This window comes from Lathyrus oleraceus, chromosome 4 (genome assembly GCF_024323335.1).
Source record: "Lathyrus oleraceus cultivar Zhongwan6 chromosome 4, CAAS_Psat_ZW6_1.0, whole genome shotgun sequence".
In the NCBI taxonomy this organism is placed as follows: Eukaryota; Viridiplantae; Streptophyta; class Magnoliopsida; order Fabales; family Fabaceae; genus Lathyrus; species Lathyrus oleraceus.
Window position 1 is genome coordinate 421,821,360 of NC_066582.1, and position 5,983 is coordinate 421,827,342.

At 37.1% G+C, this 5,983-nt stretch overlaps 1 pseudogene; it reads right to left on the reverse strand.

Moving 5' to 3' along the window:
* Window positions 1–285: 285 nt before the first annotated feature.
* LOC127137789 (ABC transporter B family member 11-like) lies at window positions 286–5,620 on the reverse strand (annotated as a pseudogene).
* Window positions 5,621–5,983: the final 363 nt, after the last annotated feature.

Sequence of the window (5,983 nt, forward strand, 5' to 3'; positions counted from 1 at the left end):
TTCCCAATCCCCGGTGTCTTAAGAACAAATCTTACATAACTACAAAATAAAAAACAGGGCAAAGTTTTCTCAGAAGCACGTTTCACAACAGCATCTTCTATCGAAGAGACAAAATCCAACAAACGCGGCCTAAAAAGCAAAAAAAAAATGGTTGAACGATAAAATAACAATAATCGAACAAATGGTGACGAATTAAAGTAGCTACCTCCATTTTCCACGGGTGAGTTTCCATTGCATGAGTTTGGAAAGTTCTTGAGTGGTGATACCTTTCTCAACCAATTTGAATTATACTCTATGAATGAATTGAATATTTATGATACCTTTCTCAACCATTTTCCCTCTATGGATCACAACAATCATGTCAGCATTTCTAATTGTACTCAAGCGATGTGCAACAACAACCGTGGTTCGGTTGACCATGATCCTATCTAGAGCCTCTTGAACTACTCTTTCAGATTCTGCATCAAGTGCACTTGTAGCTTCATCTAGAAGAAGAATTCTTGGATTCTTAAGGATTGCCCTTGCGATGGCAATGCGCTGCTTCTGCCCACCAGATAGCTGAGTTCCATGGTCACCAACCATTGTATCCAATCCCTGGATTCAAAAATTAAAAAGCTCCAAGGTCAGAAATCCAGAAATATCAATTAGTATTAATTTTGAAATTGATGTACTAAACTTTTCTTATTAGAGATAAAGTTAGTTATTAATAATATGGTATCAGAACTTGGTTAGATTCTAGAACCTGTGGCAATTTATCAATGAATTTGGCAGCATTTGCAAGTTCAGATGCAGATCTTATCTCTTCAATTGTCGCGCCATCTTTACCGTAAGCAATGTTCTCCTTGATGCTGGAAGAAAACAACACTGGCTCCTGGCTGACAAGACCGATTTTCCCTCTGATCCATCTGAGCTGAAACTCTTTCAAGTTAATCCCATCAATAAGAACTTCACCTGCCTGTGGATCATAGAATCATTCTACCAAACTGATAACTGTGGACTTTCCACTTCCACTTTGTCCAACTAACGCCGCAGTTGTACCGCTCGGTATATGAAGAGAGAATCCATTGAATATCAGCTCTTCGGGTCTTGCAGGATAACTAAAATAAACTTCCTTTAACTCAACTTGACCTTGAATGTCTTCCAATGTTTTTCCATTTGGATCATAAGTATCTATCTCTGGTTTCCTCTTAATTGTCTCAAACATTTTGTAAGCCGCCGCCTGACCCGCCGCAAAAGCACTCAGACTTGGTGATGCCTGGCCTAGAGACCTACAAAAAAACACATTTCCATCATAAGAAAAAAATCATCTAAATAAGAAATTTTCTAACTTCTTTGGCAAGAAAAGTCATACAAATTATGGTTACTTACATGGAAGCAGTTAACACGGCGATAATCACATTAATCACGGTGCCGCCATTATATCCTTTTTCGATTATCATCTTTACGCCAAACCATACCGCTAAAGCATAACCACAGAAAATAACAAACATAACTGTGCCTAGGCCTACTCCAGCTATAGTACCTTCAAAAACACCTGATTTGTAAGCATCTACAAGAAATACTTTATAACTAGACACTGCTTGCTTTTCACCAGTAAAGGATGCAACCTGAACAAATACACAAGACAAGCAGTTAGAATACATGTTTGTTACAATTTTGACGGCAGAACCAAATACAACTCATAAGTTAAAGAATTTTGCAAATATCTAACAACTTACAGTTCTTATTGAGCCAATTGTTTGTTCAACAACATGTGCAGCTTTCGCATAAGCGGTTTGACCTTTAGAAGCCATCTTGCCTATGATAACAGCCATGGCAGCACCTGACACAGCGAGAAGCGGAAGAGTCGACATCATAACAAGAGTAAGAAGCCACCCTTTGGTAAATGCTATTGCAAAACCACCAATGAATGTTGCTATCAGCTGCAGAAATTTCCCAACCTGTTTTCTCAAACACAAAATTTAACCTTCAATCAGTAAATTAAATTCAAACTATCTAACCTTTTACTCCAAAATCATAATCTACATTCATCTCCAAAATACATACCTTCTCACCCATGGCATCTTGAATTAGAACAGTATCACCAGACATTCTTCCTACAACTTCTCCTGTGTTTGTTTCTTTATCAAAGAATGCAACATCTTGTCTTAGTATTGTTTTCAAATACAATCCTCTAATTCTCGCCGCTTGTCTTTCTCCGGTGACCATCCAACAACTCACCTCTTAAAACAGAAAAACAATTCACAATTTTAGTATCTTTTTTCTTCATATATCTATAAAACTATCATCATCATCTTAATTACAAAATATATATACTTACGTAAAAATGCTGCCACACCACATCCTACGGCCAAATAAACAAATCTCAGAGATACCTGTAATGAATTTCATCATCAAAATAAATCAGATGAAAGGGTTTCGTTGGTGAATGAGAGAAGGGAGTTCGTTGCAGTAGAATTGGTTGAGAGAAACCAGATCGGGTTTTTTCTTAGTGAGAGAAAGAGATTGGATTTGAGATGGGTATGTAGAGAGTGCTGGAGGGGTTTAATCGCAGGAGGGAACCCTTATGGTTTGGTCTCCGAATCTCCCTTTGCTCGCGTTTAATTCAAGATTTAGTGAGTTAGGGTTCATTTGATTTTGGTTTTGTTTGGATGTTTGACTGAAAATTGAGAGGCATTGAGGTTGATTTGTGATAGAGGACGAAGAGACGGTCTTAATGGTGTAACGAAAGTGATGATATGCCCTCCGCCGCTGCCGGAGGCGATTCCGGCGCGAAGGAGACGGAGGGAGTACGGTGAGCCTTGAAGCAGGTTTTGGTTTGAATGGGGTAACACTGGACTTAGGTAAATTATCCTTTTCTTTTTAATTGAAAGACTTTAAACAGCGCTTTCTCAAAAGCGCTGACTAAGGTCTATATTTAAAAGCGCTTTCTAAAAGCGCTGTCTAAGGGGGGGTCTTAGACAGCGCTTTCTAAAAGCGCTGTCTAAGACCCCCCCTTAGACAGCGCTTTCATTATTTTTTTAGAACATTTTCCGTGTTTTATTTTTATTTTAACCTTAGACAGCGCTTTCTTTTAAAAGCGCTGTCTAAGATGCGCTGTTAAAAAACCTTTTTGGCGTAGTGACTTGAAGCTAAAATCCAGGGGAAATTTGGATTTCTATATAGTCCAACAGGATGCCTTGCTCTTCATCTTGATATTTGTGTATTGATATTGCTTGATTCTAAAGTCCAAGGGAAATTTGGTTTTCTATATGACATTCTTGTCTATTGGATTACAGCCCATTGGTCAGATCTTTTCAACTCTTAACTTTTATATTTTTGCTTAGGATTAGTCTCTTCATCTCCTCCCACTTCTTTAATTTCAAAATCTATCCCTGTTTTTAAAGTCTTCTTTGCTTGTGCTTTCTAAACCTTAACTTTATTGCAAATTAGAAACTTTGGCCTTATGCCATTGCATTTTCAAACTTATTTTCTTAATCAAACTTGTAAATAACCCTAACTATACTTGATTTAAAATTTCAAAAGGCAAAAAGAATTAACACTCATTCAAACCTTTTTAGGCCTTTTGTGCCTTTGTTAAACTTAAACTTTTGTTAAAAGCAATGCACTCACTTTGAAATTGTTACCACGAGCTACGAGGTTTTGATCCCTCATTTTATGTTGGTACGTAGGCACAAGTCCGAAGATCTTGTCAAACACAAAAATATAATTAATGAATTCTTTTCACATCCCTCCATTCTATTTATTACAAACATCATTTGTATAAAAACACATATGTGTAGCACCTAAAATTTGCACCTATCATTGTACATACATTATCATATTAGGTCATAGCATGTCATGGTCCACTGCATAGCATTGCATTGTCCCATTTGCCTCAAGTGCAAGCCAATCAAGAAATTAGGTCAAACTGGTCAGGAGATCAGTCAGTCAAGCAAGCAAGTGCATTTTTCATTGAGCCAAGGCCTTAGGGTTGGTCCAACATGTTCACATGACTTGGGGATCCATTTGAAGTGTTTTGGTCAAGGATTGGATGTTCAGAAGTCATCAGTCAATGCACAATCAGTCAGAAACCCTAAAAGTCAACTGTTGGTCAACTGTCCATTTAATCAGTGATTTGATGAGGGGATTTGGTTTGAGAGAGCTTATTCATGTCCAAATAGGCCTCATATATCATGTCCAACACCATCATGGAAGAATTTGAAGCCAGATCAGAAATTTCCAAAAATGGAAACTGGACCTGTAATTGAAACTTACCAAAAATGGAAAGTCTTGATCCTCAAACTTACATCATGATACAAGCTTCAAATGAATTTTTGCCCAACATTAAAGTTGAAGATCTTGTTCTCCCATTTCCAAAAAGTCCAAGAACACTCAATTCCCATGTATGGTTGGCAAGTTATGATCAAATCATTTTCAGAAATTCTTGAACTTCAAAAGGCCATATCTCCCAAACCATTTGGCCAAATTTGGTGGGGTTTTTTCCTACAAGTCACATTTGACCTCCTCTTTCCAAAAGTGTAACTTTCATTCACCAAAACATCACCATGCAAAATGGCCTTTTTGAACTTGCCTTAATTAATTTCAAGTGAGTTGAATTTTGACTTTTCAAAATAATCCTTTTTAAACCATTTGGCCAATTGAAATAGTTCAGATATGTAGTTTATGACTTGTTGCAAGCCCATTTTTATGCAGTACACATAGCCATCACCTAGTTGCTTGAAAATTGGAAAGAAAGTACACTTTTCACCCACTCTACTCCATATTTTCATGAACCATCATTAGTACCACAAAACAGCAGATATATTCATGATTTTCTGTCACTTAGAAACCCTAGTTGCAGCCTCCAAACACAAAAACTCATTCATTCTCTCAAAAATCCATTTCTTAACATTTTTCAAATTCTTCCAAAAACTTCAAAGGCCACGATCTAGACATTGTTTATTCATCATCCAAGCAACCTTTTGGACTCATTGCAACTTCATTTTCATAACTGTGGGAAGCCTTTGCACGACTGTTTTTCCAAAGCATCATCCATGGTAAATTTTGGTTGAAGTCATTTCAAGCTATCTCAAGCCAAGCCAACTTCACCATTCATCATTTGAAGCCTTCTAGCTCATCTGTTTCGAGCCAAAACCATCAAACAACAACTATATCACAAACTGCTCATCAAGAGGTGAAATTTCGATTCTCCCTTTTCTTAAATCTATCATGATACACTTGTAGGTCTTTCTCTTGTGATGATTCTGAGCCAAACATCGTTTGATTTCGTGCCAAAATGAGAGAGAACGAGGGTTTTGAAGTTTGGTGTTCATGTTTGGATTCCTTCGATTTGTGTTTAACTTGTTGTGGTTTGATGAAATAATGGTTGTTTGTTGATGAGTGATGTTGGATATACACGATGCATTGCTTGTTTTTTCCATTTCTGCAACTTTTCTTTTTTTTCTGGAAAATCGTATGAAGGTGGTGATGAACCTCCTGCTGTTCTTGGTTGCTGCACATTACCTGCGAATTCACGTGCGGCCTTCATAGCCAGCTGCGCATTTTGCTGCGGATTTCTGGAATTAGGGTTTGTATGGACCGCGCCTTTGTTCCATTTGAAACCGACCAATAGAAACATTTTGTTTCCTTTGCCAAAACGACCGTGTTTCAATAAGTGGTCCAAGAAATTACAGCTTTGCCATTCTCGGTTTAATTAATCCATTTTAATTCATTTAATTTCTTATTTTTATTTCATTTGGCATGGCTCACTTGCAAAATTCATAACTTGTTCATCTCAATTCCAAATCTCATGGGAGTTTTTGCATCATGCTCATATGCTTGTCTACTTTTTTATCATTATTTTTGATGATTTTTTGGATGGATGGATTTTAAATGACCTTAGGGTTTGTATAATGTGACCAAATTTTGTACACCTTGCCAAATCATTTGTGAAATGGTGATACTTTATCCAATGGCTCCCAAATTTTTTGTGCTTAAACTA